The 16,653-nt window shown below is 43.6% G+C and overlaps 1 protein-coding gene across 2 annotated transcripts in view; it reads left to right on the plus strand.

Moving 5' to 3' along the window:
• Positions 1–10,239: 10,239 nt before the first annotated feature.
• Positions 10,240–16,653, plus strand: part of Syn3 (synapsin III) — a 448,670-nt gene continuing 442,256 nt past the window's right edge. The window contains exon 1 of one of the 2 annotated variants that reach the window (XM_087555990.1): positions 10,240–10,372. The gene's annotated coding sequence lies outside the window, so the exon portion shown is untranslated. The remainder of the gene's footprint in view (positions 10,373–16,653) is intronic. The other variant, XM_087555992.1, reaches the window with a different exon arrangement.

The following is a 16,653-nucleotide window of genomic DNA, read 5'->3' on the forward strand; positions in this document are numbered from 1 at the left end:
GGAGCCACCCCAAATACAATACTCAGCAAAACACTCAATCATCATAGAAATAGAAACCAAGAAATTCCATGACAAAACAAATTTTAAACAATATCTTTCTACTATTCCAGTCCTAAAGAGTGTACTAGAAGTAAAACTCCAACACACGAGGATAACTACACCTGAGAAAATACAAGAGATTAATTATCACACACACACACACACAGAGAGAGAGAGAGAGAGAGAGAGAGAGAGACAGAGACGAGAAGAGAAGAGAAGAGAAGAGAAGAGAAGAGAAGAGGAGAGAAGAGAAGAGAATTACATACACACACTAACACCCCCAACATCAACATCAAAATAATAGCAACTAACCATCATTGGTCCTTAACATCTCTCAATGTCAAATCACCAATAAAAATAGACACAGACTAACAGACTGAAACCTAAAACAAGATTGAGCATTCTACTGCATACATGAAACAAAACGCAGCAAAACAGTGGACACTATATCAGACTATAAAGCTATAAGATGATTTTCCAAGCAAGTGGACCTGAGAAATGTGATGGAATTACTATTGTAATATGTAATAAAATAGACTTCCAACCAAATTTAATCAAAGGAGAGGAGGAAAGACATTCCATACTCTTCAAAGGAAAAATCTACCAAGATGAAATCTCAATTCTGAACATCTATGCCCAATTGCAAGGGCAGCCAGATTCATAAAAGACACTTTACTAAAGCTCAAATACACACTGAACAGCACACCATAATAACGGGGAACTTCAACACACCACTCTCATCAATAGACAGGTGAGTGAAACAGAGAAACAATGAAAATTACAGAGACTATAAACCTAATGGATTAACAAATACTACAGGACATTTCACCCGAACATAATGGAATATACCTTCTTATCACTCACAGAACCTTCCCAAAATCGACAATATATTGAGCATAAAAGGAACCTCCATAGACACAAGATTAAAATAACCCCATGCATTCTATCAGATCAGCACAGATTGAGTGTGGACGTCAACAACAACAGAAACAGCAAAAACACACACCCAGGGTAACTGAACGACTTTGTATCCAATTATCATTTGGTTAGAGAAAAACATTAAAAAATGAAAGACTTTTCAGAATCCAATGAAAATGAAAGCACAATATACCAAACTTACAGCACACAGTAAGAAGAGTGGTAAGAGGAACAGTAATAACACTGTGTGCCTTCATAAGGAAAATGGAGAGATCTCATACTAGCAATGTAAGGCCACACCTGAAAGCTCTAGAAGAAAAAGAAACAAAAAGAGCCAAGAGGAGTCTATTGGTTCAGGTTCTCTCCTCAGGGATTCTTATGTGTGGTGCCCTTTAGGATATCTGCCCAGTTTGCTTGATAACAGAGATGGAGACACTTGTCACTCTCCTCTGTTAGTGAAAGAAAACAGCAAAAGGGTCAGGAATGTTTATTTAAGCTTCAGAAAGAAAATTTAAGGAGAATATACCCAAATACTCAGCTGTTTCCTGACAGGCATAGGACGCATTTCACCACAAATTTTATATCCTGTGGGGCAAAGTGCTGGTTAGAAGATGACCTGTTTCAATCTGATGACACTTGACATCATGCTCCCACATGAACTCTAATGGCAGTAAGTACAGATCCCTTGAGACCGCCCCAGTGGGGAAAATCTGATTATCTTCTATGTCCAGAAATGTCTGTGTAGAGTACTGTCAGGGAGTTCAGCTGAAAACGGTCCAGACCCAGGGCTCTCTTGAACAGTATTTACTGCTCGGGCCTGTTGAGGGTTGAGTCAACAGATTATAGATTTGTGGATTATTAAATACAGCCTGGGACAGGCGATGCTGAACAAGAGTTGGGAATTAACATGAAGAGAGTCAATGCTACACTGATGAAAACTGAGGTGATAGCAGTTCACATGGCTGTTTAGCGAGAGTCCACCAACAGCAGGCCAGCACCTATCAAGTCATGGTTCATATCGGCACTTCCCGAGAAGTGTTTTCAGAAACAGGCAGCTTTATACAATGACTCTGGAGTCCTTCATTCAGTGTTGCCTGCTTTTCTTATCCCTATGACAAAAGCGCCTTAATGAGGAAGGATTTATTTTGCTTCCTAGTTTCAAAAGGTTCAGTACTGTGTCAGGGAAGACACAGTGGTTAGAGCATGTGGCCTGTGGTGATGGGAACCAAAGCATAGGAGATTGTTTACCTGAGCCTTGTTTACGAAGCAGAAGGCTCAAGCTGGCATCAGAGCCAGGTTATAACTCAAAGTCTATCCTCCAAGATACCTGTTTTCTCCAGGTAGGCTCTGGTCCTACATATGTCCCAACTTACCAAACTAGTATTGTTATGGTGTCCCCTTGTATCTAACATAATGTAATCATAAAGTTAATGCAGAAAAGTTTATTGTAATAAGCCACTGCAGAGATGCAGACAGGAATCTGGAGATAAACTCTGACCCTGAGTCAGAATGTTACAGAATTTTTAATCAAATATCAACATCGGCTGTAATCATATGTGCCACGTTAGAGTTCCATTGTCTGTCAATCAGGACTGTACTAGGAACATTTCTTCGTGGTACATTTATGCTTGTCTCATTGGTTGGCTTGCTCAACTGCGGGAGAGTGGTTTGCCCAGCATTCGTATCTCAACTTGCCAACCAAGATGACACTCATTCAGGTAGGGCTTGGGAAGTGAACCTTTGACACCTGTTCAGAATGCAAGTTTTATTCAAAATGAAATTGCGGTCTGCAGCTGGAGCTGACCCTGTGCCAGAGCTCTCTGTACCCAGATCCTACCGGGAAACAGCTGGTCTCCCAGGAGTGCTGACACACAGGCTTAGAGGAGGGCCAAGCCACTGTCACAGACAGCAAGACCAGCTAACACCAGAGATAACCAGATGGCCAGACAAGTGTAAGGACCTAAGCAACAGAAACCAAGGCCACTTGGCATCATGAGAACCCAGTTCTCCCACCACAGAAAGCCTGGATACCCAAACACACTGGAAAAGCAAGATTCTGATTTCAAATCACACCTCATGATGAAGTTAGAAGACTTTAAGAAGGATATAAATAATTCCTTTAAAGAAATACAGGACAATAAAGGTAAACAGGTAGAAGACTTTAAAGAGGAAATACCAAAATTCCTTAAAGCAAGACAGGAATACACAACCAAACATGTGAAGGAATTGAGCAAAACCACCCAGGATCTAAAAATGAAAATAGAAACAATAAGGAAATCACAAAGGGAGACAACCCTGGAGATAGAAAACCTAGGACAGAGATGAGGAGTCATAGACATAAGCATCACAATAGAAAGTGAGAGATAGAATAGAGAACCTTGGGTACAGAAGAAACCATAGAAAACAACACAGCAGTCAAAGAAAACGCAAAACACAAAAATATCCTAAGCCAATACATCCAGGTAATTCAGAACACAATGAGAAGATCAAACCTGAGGATATTAGGTGTAGAAGAGTGAAGTTTCCCAACTTAAAGAGCCAGTAAATATCCTCGAGAAAATTATAGAAAAAATTTCCCTACCAAAAACAAAGAAATGCCCATAAGCATACAAGAAACCTACAGAACGCCTAATAAATTGGACCATAAAATTGCTGAAAACTCCAAATGCACTAAACAAATAAAGAATATTAAATGTTCCAAATAAAGAATATTAAAAGTAGTAAGGGACAGACCTATCAGAACCACACCAGACTTTGACAGCCAAGCAGCACTTTGCCAGGCATGCAAGGGATGGTCCAGGCTCTAATATCCAGAAGGAAATTGTTAATGGAGGAAAAATGTCTGCTTGTGGAAATTAGATGTCAGGCTCTGTTCTGCCAAGGGCATGAGATTCAAAAGAAGAAACTCCATCTTTGGAGCTAATGGGAAAGTTACTGTGACAGTTACTGGACTCAAACCTCATAAAGTGATCAGAAGGATCAGTGGTCTGAATGTTCTTCATGTTTGTTCTACTCAACACTAAAGACAGGAAACATCCATATCTCTAGAGTCCAACACAGGGATCCCAGTGCAAGTTATATGACAGGATATCGGGCAGAAAGTGTTAGTGCAGAGGATGAGTGACAAGTTAGAGATGTCCTGCCAAGGTGCTTCTTCCCACCAACACACACACACACACACACACACACACACACACACACACACACTCACACACACACATTACAATGACCGTTGATCTATCTCAGGGTAGGCTCACGGAATTATATATACAGACAGATAACTTCTCATTTCGAAGAGAAGCCACTGAGAATCCAGGAAGATAACCAAGATTGCAGAGGTCTCTCAACCTAGTGTTCCTTCTACATTGCACCATTTTCAGGTTTCTGTTTATAAATATTTCACTGTCATAATTAAGGGAAATCCAAGAGTTTGAAGCTTTGATTAGATGAAGTAAACTTTAATTATATCAATAAAATTGACACAATCTCATAATCACTTACGTGTAATGGATAAAGCTAAACAATTTTGAAACCCACCTATGCAAATACACACATAGTAAGTCTCTCCTTCCTACCCTTGAGGACAATCTTTTGTAGCACTTTCCTTTACTTTTTATAAAATGTACCATATATACTGCAAGATGATCCAATACTTATTAGTACATAGGAATCAACTATATCCTTTTCAGGTTTATATTACTGCATAGGCATGGACCTGCTATTGCCTACTCATCCATTCTAACAACCATGAACAGAGATGGTTTAAAACAGCGCTACAAAGTAAGTCCTTACCACAGGCACACATACTTCAGCACACCACTGACCCTGCCATTTAATGAGACTCCTAGAGATAAACTAGATGGGGGATGAGCTGCAAGCATTTCCCAGGCTGCCATGGGATCAACATGGTCTTGGTGCCTCCTCATCTCTTGGAGGTTTCTCCTGCCAAAGTTGTCCTTAGCAAAGTGGAAATGAGAGAAAATATTTTCTTGATTAAATAATGCCACATTCACAAACACAGATGGGTATTGAAAATCATGCCAGAAGTGCCATAAGCTTGTGTACAAAGAAAAGAATTTGATTCGTGCCCTTCGTCCTACCTCAAAATATAAGTCTTATATTCCTACAACAGGATCTAAGGCTCCCATGAGAGAAGCACTCCTTTGATAAAAGTCCCAGGGCTATAAGAAGGTTCCTGTGAAGTGGAAATGCCCAGTTGCAGAAGAGAGACACAGAAAGCGGAGGATCACAGAGGCAAAATACTAGTCTGAACTAAGAAGAATTACAGGACGTCAAAAACAGACTCACCATCAAGAGGAAGGATACAAGCAGGCAGTGGGTCTTGAGAGGTAGGGTCTGTACATGACAGTGGGTTGATCCAGAGCATAACTGACAGAGGGCATGATAGGTGGTGGGTGGAATGTTGTGCTTAAGAGTCACAGTGAGTTGGATGATTGTCCTAGTGCCTTCTGTCTTACTATGATAAAATATCTCGACAAAAACAGACTTGGGAGAGAAAGGGTTCGTTTTCACTAACAATTCTAGGTTAAAGTCCATCCTTGTGGCAAAGTCTTAGTAGCAAGGGCTTGAGACAGTTGGCCATGTCTCATTCACAGCCAAGAACAGACAAATGGATTTGTGTGTGCTCAGTTGCGCATTGGCTTGACTGTGCTCAGTGCAACCTCTTGACTTACGTAGTTCAGTAGCCCTTGCCTAGAGAACGTTGCTACCCTTAACGGGACGGATCTTCCTACACAATTAATTTCATTAAAGCAATCCCCTTAAGTCACGCTTCCAGGATAAACTAATGGACCCAGTCCCTCACTGGCATGCTGCCCTTCTTGGGTGATTCTGTGTTGTGTTAGGTGACAAGGCTGATGGCACATCACAAGGACATTACTTTGCAGGTAAAGGACCCAAAGCCTGGAGAAGTGATGAACGTTAGCCCAAGATGACACAGCGACACAGTAAGCTCTGGATATGGACTCTCTCACTCGGGGTTCCTCAACATTGATTACATAATACTGATTGTGGTAGATTGAATGAGAATGGCTTCTGTAACCTCATGTGTTTCAACACTCACTCACCTATCAGTGGAACTATATGGGAAGGATTAGGAGGTGTGGCCTTGTTGGAGGCAGTATTGCTTCTTACAATGGGCTTTGTAGGTTCCAAAGGACCATACATTTCCCAGTGACCTCCCTCTGCCTTGCAACTGTGGATAAGGTTTTAGCCCTCAGCTACTGCTCCAGCACCATCTCTGTATGCCTTGCTGCTGGGATTCTCTCCACCATGATGGCCCTGGACTCTAATCCTATGGAACTGTATTCCCCAATAACTCTTCCTTCTATAAATTACCTTGGTTGTGTTGTCCCTTCACAGCAACAGAAAAGCAACTGACTCTGATAAAATATCTACCTGCTGATGTCCTGGCCACACCCCTGTCAGTTTATTTATTTGTATGTAAGGAAATGAGTAATCCATGCATCTTGCATTTTAAATTGGAAGGTGGTTGACATGTGCAGCCTACTACGGGAATGAATCTCTGGTAAACTATTTCCATCTCCTGTCCCATAGCCTTGGACTCCCCCATTTACCATGCTGGAGCTGCTTCTGCCTGAGACCTGGAGGACAATTTATTAGACCTTCAGAGGGACATGATCATCTGAGACTTCCTAGCACCCTCAATGACACAGCCACACCCACTGGCATCTGCCTCCCTTGAGGGAGACTGCAAGAATTCAGAAACTTATTTTACTGGTTGCCATGGCAATTCTTTGCAGTGTCAGCAGAAATACTCCACACGACACACAAGCTAGCAGAAGCCTCCCCAAGTCTTCAGCTCAGAATCTCTCTCAGCCTTAGCCTCAAGCATTGTATTGCAGAGCCTTGACTCTGAAATGCAACAAAATAACCACACACTTTGGGATTCTTTGCTATACCCTCCTCTTCATAGGGCTCAGAAGTGAAACACTGTAATCACCTATCCAGCTGGAACAGGCATGGGGGCAGATGGAATTGAAAAGTTCTTGCACCACTGATCCTCCTTGTATAGACTCCAAAGCTCCTGGTTTCTGTATCCCTCCAATTGCTAAAGCAACTCTAATCCCCCAGAATCCCGACCAAGTTTGTTCCCAATCTCACTGTTTTCCAAGCTTTCAATTTGAGTTTTATTTAATTCCCTGTGACGGTATGGACACATGGAGTTCAGGGGATAACCTAAGGTGTCGGCCCATATTCTCCTTCTTCCTTGTTTGAATAAGGTCTCTTTGTTTTTTGCTACTTCACATAGGCTAGATTCTGGGTCTGCTCTTGTCTCTACCTCACATCTTGCCTTTGAAGACCTGAGATTGCAGGAGTGCTACCGAGCCTGAATTTTTACGTGAGTTATTAGCATGCTGATCCAAGTCCACACATAAGCATTCTATTCATTAACCCAAGTCCCCATCCCATAATTCATCTGTAGTCATGTAGATCTTTAAAATAAATATTGAAAAATAAAACCTTCCTATCATCTTAAAACTCTTGCCATGTATAGGAAACAGAACAGTCCTACCCTTTCTAACAAGCAAAGCCAAGCTATAGCCCAGTAAACTCAGAGCTGTTGGGAGTTAGAACCCAGGATCCAGTCACAGCTCTGTCAATTGCAAGCTGTGCATATGAAATGTGAAACACTTGCAAGCTGTAAACCTTACACTAGAGATCACGTGTCTGGAATAGTTTGTTGTTAAAGAGCCAGCTCACTTTTTAGACCTGATTAGAACAGCTTCTGGGTTCTTTTCCAATATAACTCTCCTTTTCAGATGCTACTGCTACCACCATCTTTTGGGGTGTGATTTTTTTATGGAGTGAGGATGGGATATGTACACCTGTTACCAGGTAGGCATTTGCCTGTGCACAGATCCCTGTTCTAAACTGTTCATTTGCTATTGTATGAGGCAATCCTTCTTTCCTGAATCCATCAAGGTCTTGGAACAAAGCAACAGAAATGATTGGGTGACTAATGCAAGAAAGTGGATGCAAGCACGGATGGAGATTCAAAATATCAATCAATCAAAGAAACAAACAACTGTACTGTGAGGAACAGGGGTAGCCAGAAGGATGAACGTAGAGAAACAGGCAGGAATCATGGGAGCTGAGTCTGGCCACCATGATTCTGGACTACATGGTCCAGTCTCTTTAGAATGCTGCAGCTGTCACTGTCACCCTGAGCATCCTCATGTGCAATCTCTCTCCCTCTTTTGTTACTATTGGTTGAGCTATCATTCTGTTCCTGTGGATTGGATGTGAATGGTAGATGGGCAAACTGTGGAGGGTTCTGTCCCATTGGGAATTGCCAGTTTTTCACACACTGAAAATTCACCCTCAAGAAGATGTGAAGGTACAGGGACTGCTGATACAGTTCAGTGGTTAAGAGTCCATACTGCTCTTGCAGAGGCCCTGAGTTCAGTTCTAAGCACCCAAGTGTGGTGGCTTACAATGGCCTGTAACCCCCTGCTCCAGGGAACTCCCTTCCTCTGGTCTCTGCAGGAACCTGTACTCAGGTTCAGAAGCCTACATACAGGTAATTAAAAATAACTAAATCTCCTTTGTAAAACATATGGGAATAAAATATAAGTGGCATTTTCTAGAAAGCAAACTTTTAACTAGTGCTCTTTTTCCTGCTGACAAAGTTTCAAAAGCAATGATTTGTCCTCTACTACCTCAGAAGTCCTTGTACAACCTACAGGTCCAAACCCAGTGATTTATGAAATCTGCTGTTTCTCCACATTTAAACACCCTGTCAGGTGAGAACAGTAGGAATAAAGGGATTGTTTCTTCTGAGGGTGATTACTGTTTGCAGACTCCTTTCCTTATTTGACTTTAGTAGGTAAAGATAAAAATTCTAGGTGGCACTGACCTCCGGTGCATAATGGAAGAATAGCATTAATGCAAAACACTTTGTTATGTGTACTGGACACTGGCCACCATACAGTGCTAATTCAATGCAAACCACCACATGCTGCTACATCTAATCTCTACCTTTTAGATTTATAGTGCAATTAAACATGAATACTTGTGCAGGAATTTGCCTGGCTTCTCATCTAAACCTTTGCCCCATTCCTTCTCTCCTTAGAAATGTAAGGTTCTTTAGAATTACCTGTTCTGGCAAGAATTCCCCTTCCAGTTTTCCCCAGCATTTTAACTACTCATTTTGAACACCAGTAGTGTTTTTACAAATAACTCTATTTAAAGGTCCAGACATTGAAGTTAGAGGTGGATGTGGAGGCACATGCCTTTTAACTCCGAACTCAAGAGACATAGGTAGGTGGATCTGTATGAATTTGAGTCCAGCCTGGTCTACATAGTGAGATCCAGGCCAAATAGCTACATAGATAAATCCTGTCTCTAAAATCAAACAAAGTACTGGAGGACAGAGGAACCTTGAGGGAAATCTGCTTTGGCCTTGTGTAGGACCCAGAGACATAGAAATGACACAGGAGACAGGGCCCTGTCAAATGTCCTCTTTGTCTGTTCTGGATAAGCTTTCCAATTGCCTTGTTTTCTAATCTGGAATTTCTTTTAACCTTGTAGTCTTAATTCAAATCTCACAAATCTCCTCTGTACAGAGTCCTGTCATGGTCCTGGCATCCCTTTTGTGTTTTTTTTGTTTGTTTGTTTGTTTGTTTGTTTTTGTTTTTGTGGGGTTTTTTTTTTTTGTTTTTTGTTTTTTTTTTCCGGAGCTGGGGACCGAACCCAGGGCCTTGTGCTTGCTAGGCAAGCGCTCTACCACTGAGCTAAATCCCCAACCCCCCCTTTTGTGTTCTTACTACACATCCCTCTCATTGATATTATCTTTTGTTTGTGTCTTGTATGTAACCAACTCCCATGCCATCCCCATGCCAGGGTAAGATCTTAGCTCTTTGTTGACCTTGTGCTTGTACTCCTGTGACTTTTACTCACAGCTGCTTCACTGGTCTCTCAGAAGCCCCTACTAAGGACCAGGGAAGTCAGGTGACTTTCTCCAAGCTGGCTTCCTAAAATGCTGAACTGCATTATTCCCACTCCTGAGAGGCATCTCACCCCTCCGGGGATGGAGAAAAACCGTCCATCTGGCCACTCCGGGACAAGAAGAGCAAAACATATACACTGTAGCAACTTTCCCTGCCTGGCTGCAGAGGGAATGCCTACAGGGTGAGAAAGGAGGGGCTGGAGGGGCGGGCCTGGGTTCAGGGCCCTTGTAGCCCCAGCCAATGGGCTTTCCAGCAAAAGGAAACCTGGCTGCCCAGTGGAGGCGCTCTCATACTGTGCAAGGCAGAGACAGAGCTCTGAGGCTGCAGCACTTCCGCTGATCCTGTATTTGGCTTTGCCAATCCGAGGTACACGCGGGCCACCGTAGCTGGCATGGTCGGTAAGCCACAGCAAAGTCGACTAGGTGGGTTTTCTGGCCATAAAGAGCACTCACCTCGAATCCGAGCTGCAGGCGGGCCCTCGCTTGGTGCCATGTCCCTATAAGCTCGCTCTTTTGTTAGAAGAATGTTGATAGTGCATGCTGGTAGGATGCAGGTTCTCCCTGGGCCCGGAATGCCATTCTCAGGTCCCAGGCTGATGCTGCCTGGCTCTAGCTCTATTCCCTGCAGAGCTCCGGAGCCCCGGGGCTCACAAAGCTATGACTTCTGAGGTTTTTAACCCAGCGTCCAGACCTGTCCCTGGGAAGAGCTTCCTCTGGAAAACTGAGACCACAGCAGGTGTTGGTGATCTGCACTGGATCCCTGCACCTGCTGTGTGCTGGTCCCTCAGGACCTGTTGCCTTGCCTTGGGTCTGGGGCTCAGATACGGTACGCAGTCTTCTGTTTCCAGCTATCCGGAGCAAAGGAAGAAACCTTGGAGCGTTTTCCTGGCCAGACTAGGAACACAGACTAACACCGATAGAGAGACCTGGTTATTTATTCATGATTTACTTGGGTGTAGGCCAGACACTATGCTCATCTGTAGGGACCTAAAAGGAATCCCAGGATTTCCTGGGGCCTAAAAAGAATGACAGAATAAGAGGGATTGCAGTGAGGTGTTGTGCAAACTGCAAGAGGTGGGTGGGTCCTGATGTAGCCTGAAAGACTGGGAAGTCTCTATTCAATACAGAGATGCAGTGACTGGAGAGTTTCCAGCCTGAAAACCGTGGAGGCAGAGGCATCAGGGACAGAAGAATTCCAGGTAGACTTTTTATATGCAGATGAAAGAATTGAAGAAGCCAGAATCCCAGCTAATCCAAGAGCAAATTACCAAGTAGAACCAGGACTTGCAGTAAGGACATATAGTGCAAGGGGGAGGGGCTAGCCAAAATGTGCACAAGTCTAGAGCTCAATGTAACCTTACAAGTTTATCCTAAGAAGAAGGAAGCTGGGAAAGAATTCCAGTTGGTCTCATGGCCATTCTGCTGGTTCTTTTGATAGTGATGGAGGCTGGTATATACAAGCTAGGAAGTTGTAAAAAGTTGGTTTTAGGGCAACTTTGCTGCAAAGACTCTGGCCCCTTAAGGCTGACTGTCTGGCCAGAGCCCAGTAACCCTGGCTTCTGGGCATGGATTCAGGCAGGGAGATGCTGCCGGGTGATGCTTGCTTCTAGACTTTCCTGTCATTGTATTGGAAGCTGTGACCTCTATCTTATCATCAGGGAGAGCCCTTGTGGAGTTTCATAGAGCAGCTGTGCTCACTTTCTGAGGCCCGGTCCCTGTGAGAACTTCTGCCTTACCTGGGCTTATCGTTCTGTCTCCCAGGGCCCTGTGGGTACTGTTGGGGTTGCCATAAAGAGACTGGTATAGCAGCAATATAGAGGCTCATGGGACGTTAGAGCAGAAATCACTTCATCTGTTTGCCTTAAAGACATTATTGGCCTTGTGAGATCTCTCTCTCTCTCTCTCTCTCTCTCTCTCTCTCTCTCTCTCTCTCTGCCTGTCTGTCTCTCTCTCTCTCTCTTTCTGTGCCCCCCCACCATTTTCTCTCTGTGTACATTTGTTTTTTTTTATTAAGAGATTATTGTACCTAATTGTCACAAGCAAGATTCCTCAGCTAAAATATCAGAGACACTGACCTAATTAATTTTAAATTGTTAATTTTCCTCAACCTAGAATTACCAAGGAATAACATCGCAATGAGGGATTGGTTGTCTAGATCAGATTATCGTGTCAGTAAATCTGTCAGACATTGCATTTCTTTATAAGTTGATTCAGGGGAAGACCTAGCTCATGGTTACCAGTGCTCTTCTCTGGAGTCCTGGGTGGTGTAAGTATGGAAGAAGTGAGCTGGACAGTAGGCGTGGGATTATTCTTTCTCTGCCTTGTTCCCTCAAGTTCCTGCCACCTTGACATACCCGTAAACTATGAACTATAGCCTGAACTTGTGAACTTAAATGAACCCTTTCTTAATCTTACCTAAGTTGCTTTGCGTTATTTTATCACAGCAGCTGAAATGAACACAGAAGTGGTGCTAAGGTTTCTGTGTAGAAGGGTCCTTGAGAACATGCTTTACTGTTCAAGTGAGTACAGAGTGCTGGCAGTAGGACCAGGCACAGGTTGATGCCAGTCCATGATGCAGAGGAAAAGAGGATTCACGCCATCTACTGAGGGTTTTGAAAGCCACAGTGACCAGCCAGGAAGTAGAGAATGCTCCCAAAGAGTGGTGCGACTTAAGCTTTCCCTCAACCAAACAGTTTCTAAGTCAGGACGCAACTATGGGCTATGCCCACTCAGTACTCCTGCCTGCTGGGCTTTAGGATGTAACATGCATCTGGTTCTTGTCGGGAGGACACGGATGCTTTTCCACAGCATGGATTCTCTGTGTCACTAGACGGCTTTGGGAAGAAAATTAGGATTGAGAAAGACTCTTTGGGCTTTCAAGCTCTTTATGCCTCTGAAAATAAATGTTGGGCTTGAGTGCTTTCTAATGTGAGACACCATTATTAATAACTCGAACGACTGGAGAGCCCTATCCAGTGCTTTCTAGGTGCCTCTACCCTCTCCTAGTTGGCCCACAACATGCAGAGTTATTCTCAAGTTTTATCGAAGAAAGCACTTTCATTATCAATTTTTTGTCATCTCAGTGATTCTCAAGCCTAATCGAGTCTGTTCTATGACAGGAGCAACAGCATCAGTCACAGCGTCTTATACTTCAAGAGATGCTCTTACTGATTAGTCACTCGTTAACACAACCACTGACTAATTCACTCAGTCTGTTTGGAAGGCTGTCCCAGGCAGGGAGATACAGGTCTACCTGCTAAGAAAATATAAAAGAAAATACTTTAAAAAGAAAATATCAAAGTATGGACCTTTGACTTATATGGCGTATAGGAGAGGAAAAGGGGTTTTGCCCCTGTGTGATTCTTGTGTCTTGCAGTTCAGTGCAGACTCCGTGAAAAGACAATCCTGAGGCATATGGAAACCTTCCTTTCCTTTCCTTTCCTTTCCCTCTCCTTTACAGAACTTTTAATTTTCATTCTCTTCTGTTTGTTGATTTTCCTCATTACAGCACAGGCTCCAGACATTCGAAAGCTGTTTCTCCCTGGGGCCTATAGAGTTAAGCACCTTCATTACATGTATGTGTGGATGGCTATGGTATGAAGAGTGAACCAGAGATTCATCCATGCTAGCCACAGCACCTACCCCAAGCTGTACCCCTATCCTGGCACATACATCTTGGAGAATGAAATGAACGGTGGACGTTTTTCACAGGATTATGAGAGGAGCGACCTCTCTGTCTCCATCTCCCCTCCCCATCCCCCTTCACACGACCCTCCGTCCCTCCATTCCTCTCCCCCCTTAACTCTCTCACACTGTGTGTGTGTGTGTGTGTGTGTGTGTGTGTGTGTGTGTGTGATGTTTAAATTGATACATGATACTGAGCAAAGCCAAGATCAGGAAACAGAAGGAATAGCTTTTCTGTGGACCATGAGGCAGAGGAACACATCTCACTGTAGCGGGAGCATCACTCAAGGCTTACTTCAAGCCAGTGGAGATGCACTTGAAGTTCCTTGGCTTTGGACGCATATTGAGTGCAGATTTTACTCAAAGTGCAGTGAAGCTAGAGAAACGTTTCCACCCAAGTAATGATATAATATCATGTTATGGGTTTCTTGATTGTTTTGCATTGTTTCTAGGAGACAAGCTCTGTAAAGAAAGGCCAAGTTACTAGAGTAAGATGAATGGATTGACAAGCTTTAGTTTTCTAAGTATCACAGTAGCTACATCGAGAGAAAATAATGAAGTGTACACATCAGCTAGAAGTTAGGCAGTTAGTGAGATAGGGGTGTCTGTGCAACCAGAGAGAAGAACGGAAGCATTTGAACTATATTTGGGGAGAGAATACATAGGATTTGATTCCATACATGATTGGAGGTATATAGAAAAGAGAAAGGTCAGAATGACTGTCAGGCTCATGGCTTACGGTTGGATGGATGGAAGATTTCTGTCACAGGGGGAATGGATGAATGACATGGGCCACATGAACACAGTGACCTGTGAGAAAGTAATTAAAGAAATTATAATACATGCTACAGTGTAAATGGTCCCTGTAAGCATTACAAGTCTGCATAAGCATAAGAGAAGGCAGACACAGGACTGGGGAGAGAGCTGAGTGAGTACAGTGCTGTTGCTCCAGCATGAAGAGCTGAGGTCTGATCTTCTTCTCCCATGTAAATGGTGAGGGTGGTGGCCTGCACCTGTCATCACACATTAGCAGGTGGAGACCATGTGATTGGTGGTGAGGCAGCCAATCAGAAGCAGTGAACGCCAGGCTCAGGGAAAGAGTCTGTCTCAAAAGACAGGTAATAGAGAAAGCCATCCCACCTTCAGTCTGTGGACTCTGAACATTCAGTCCTGAGTGTGCGGATACATGCTTGCACACACACACACAGACCGTGGGCATAAGAAGCCAGATGCTGCACAGTTCCACCTGATCATATATGTGAATCCACAGACAAAAGAAGGAAAACAGCGTTTGTCACAGGCTAAGGATAAGCCGGAGGGGTGAATGGTTTCCTTTGTAGCAACGATGAGGCCTTAGAACTAGATAGAGGTGGGGGTTGTCTCCAGTATGAAGGTGCTAAGTGCCACTCGACCATGATCTTTAAAGTGCTTACTTTTGTACAATGTAAGGTCAATTCTTTAAAGACTAGAAGGATAGTGTGAGTGTTTTGGCAGTGGGGAGACTGGGGAAAGCAGGCTGTGTGGGGCTGGACTACTCCAATGCAGCATAGATCCATGAGGAGTGTGCATTTGATGTGGGTCTGTCGTCGAGCATATAAGCCTGCGCTGGGATATAGGAAACAGTTGTCAGCTCTGAGATGTCGAAACAGGTGAACTCTTGTGACAAAAGATATGGAGGAAAACACAGGATGCTGGACCATTCTTTAAAGTGGTACTCATAGCTACGCTATAAAGAAGAAACTGTGATCCTTTTCAGACAGTGAAACCAAGAATAAACCTCCTACCTCAATCAATATGACCAAGATCAGACAGTTAACTCATGTGTGCCCAGGCTTCCAGCCTTCTGCCTTTCTCATGCCAGCATGATGATGCCATTTAAAACTTCATCACAGCCTCTCCCTCTGGCCCCATTCTTCCTGTCAGCCACAACTGAGTATTCACACATGGCAGGCACTGTTCTGGGCATATGTGGTTGGAAAGTGTAGACACAACTTTAGTCTCACCAAGGTGATCCAGTAAACAAGTAAGCACATCCCCCAGATACACCCTTGAGAATCACAGAGCAAAGACACCTCTCCAGGTTTATAGGTAGGAGGGAGATTCCCAGAGAACACGATAGTGAGGCTGAGGTTTGCAGTAGAAGCCGATGGAATGAACATGAGAGAGACAAGGATTTCTAGATCAGCTGGCTGCCTCTGAGTATACCTGTGTGAGAATTCACTTTCCTGTCCTCTGCTCTCAGACTCTCGCATTCCTAGCTCATTACCTATACCAATATTTTCTGAATTCTTGCAGACCATGCAAAATGCAAATGAAATGGCCTGAAGTTCATTAACTTGAACTTCATTCTGGATACAGAGTTTAAGGTCCATAGTCACTACAGTCAGAGGCAGGTGGATCTCTGTGGGTTCCAGGCCATCCTGATCTACATAACAAGTTCTGGTGAATCCTGACTTTTAAGAAGTTCAGACCTTCACATGCTATTAATCGAAGTTACATCAGCCTGGCCTTCAAAGTGAGCCCCAGCCCTTGAGCAAATTACTTTGGTTCTCTTTTTGTCCGATGAAAATGACTGACCCCAGAACCTCCTTCAGGTTAGGCTGGTACTCTACCACGGAGCCCATCTGTAGCACTCTCTTTACTTCTTAATTTGAGACAAGATCTCACTCTGTTCTTAAGGCTGGTCTTGAGCTTACTCTGTAGATCAAGCTAACCTTGAACAAGCCATCCTCCTTCCTCGGACTCCTGAGTAGCTGGAATGGCAGACCCGTGCCAGGAGGCCTGGCTAAATGTTTTTGTGAAAGAGAAGCCATAATGTCCTCTGTTCAGAGTAGGACATGAATGAGAAGAGGCACTAAGTGTTGAGTGTATTATATAAGCTCAGAAAAAGAAATGTCACTGCCCTTGGGAAAGAAGGGTTCTGAGTGCACTGGCTTCCCTGTTTTTTATACTGTTAAAATCGTTACCTACATACACACTAAAGGTTGTAGTGTGGGTAATTTGAAGTGTATGACTATAAA

This window comes from Rattus norvegicus, chromosome 7, assembly GCF_021556685.1.
Source record: "Rattus norvegicus strain SHRSP/BbbUtx chromosome 7, alternate assembly SHRSP_T2T, whole genome shotgun sequence".
NCBI classification, from domain to species: domain Eukaryota; kingdom Metazoa; phylum Chordata; class Mammalia; order Rodentia; family Muridae; genus Rattus; species Rattus norvegicus.